A 1,524-nucleotide genomic window follows, 5' to 3' on the forward strand; every position below is an offset into this window, starting at 1 on the left:
TAGTGTTTGTTGCGTGATATGTACAGACAGTGCAGGGGCAGACGGCGCAGCAGATTGTCTTCAGGCTGACCCCCACGGCCTTCCCCTCCTACAGGCTCACCAAGCAACACAGGCAAGCTTATACCTGCTGCTGCTGCTGCTGCTGCTGCTGCTGCTGCTGCTGTTGCTGCTGCTGCTGCTGCTGCTTTTGCTGCTGTTGCTGCTGCTGCTGCTGTTGCTGCTGCTGGCGAGTTTGGTGTTGCGGCTGATGCTGCTGCTGCTGTTGCTGGTGGTGTCTCGGCTTTTGCTGCGGTTGCCTCTGTTGCGGCTGCTGCTGTTGCTGCTGTTGCTGCTGCTATTGCTGCTGCTGTTGCTGCTGCTGTTGCTGCTGTTGCTAATGATGACGACGCAGCTTTTGCTGCTGTTCTTGCTGCTTCTGCTTTTGCTGTTGCTCCTTCGGGGGGGCAGCCGCTGCTGCTGCTAGTGCTGCTGCTGCAGCCGAAGCAGCAGCAGCAGTTAGCTTTTGTAGTGCTGCTGCTGTTATTGTTAATGCTGCAGTGCAGCAGCTGCTGGCCTGCTGCTGCTGCTGCCCGTAATGTTTGCTGCTGCTGCTCGTAGATGCGCCTTTCTGCTGCAGCAACCGCAACAGCAGCAACGTCACGAGCAGCAGCAGCAGCAGGACGAGCAGCAGCAGGATTAGGAGCAGCAACAGCAGCAGCAACAGCAGCAGCAGCAGCAGCAGCAGAGTGTGTGTTCTCTGTGTGCTGCAGACACAGCTTCTCTTTGGCCGCCCTGCAGTCGTTGGTGCCGCCGCTCAGTGAGCCCCCCAGCAGCACTCCTACCCCGTAGCAGCAGAAACAGCAGCAGCAGCAGCAGCAGCAGCAGCAGCATGAGCAGCAGCAGGACAACCAACAGCCGGAGCAGTCACAGGCAGAGCAGCAGAAGCAGCAGCAGCAGCAGCAGCAGCAGCAGCAGTAGTTGTAGGAGCAGCAGCAGCAGCACGGTGGTAGTAGTCTTGAAGCCAGTCGCTGCAATACAGGGTCTGCACACCGCTGTTATTGCTGCTGTTGCTGTTGCTGCTGCTGTTGCTGTTGCTGTTGCTGCTGCTCTTGCTGCTTCTGCTGCTGCTGCAGAGACAGCCCAGGGGCTGCGGCTGGAGTTCTCAAGCGACGGGTTTCTTCTGGCGCAGTTTCGGTACAAGTGAGCAAATTAGGGTTTAGGGTTTAGGGTTTACACAGTAGGGTTTAGGGTTTAGGGTTTACAAATTAGGGTTTAGGGTTTAGGGTTTCTAGCAAATTAGGGTTTAGGGTTTAGTGTCTAGGGTTTACAAATTAGGGTTTAGGATTTAGGGTTTACAAATTAGGGTTTAGGGTTTAGGGTTTCTAGCAAATTAGGGTTTATGCATTAGCATGTAGTGTTTAAGGATTGGGGTTTAGCGTATATGAATAAGGGTTTAGGGTTTACGGGTTCTACACTAGGGTTTAGGGTTTAGGGTTGCAGCAGCTGCATGCGAGGAAGCAAGACAACAAAGAAAAACCAACAAAA

This window comes from Eimeria mitis, genomic scaffold (genome assembly GCF_000499745.2).
Source record: "Eimeria mitis Houghton genomic scaffold, Emh_scaff1169, whole genome shotgun sequence".
Taxonomy (NCBI): Eukaryota; Apicomplexa; class Conoidasida; order Eucoccidiorida; family Eimeriidae; genus Eimeria; species Eimeria mitis.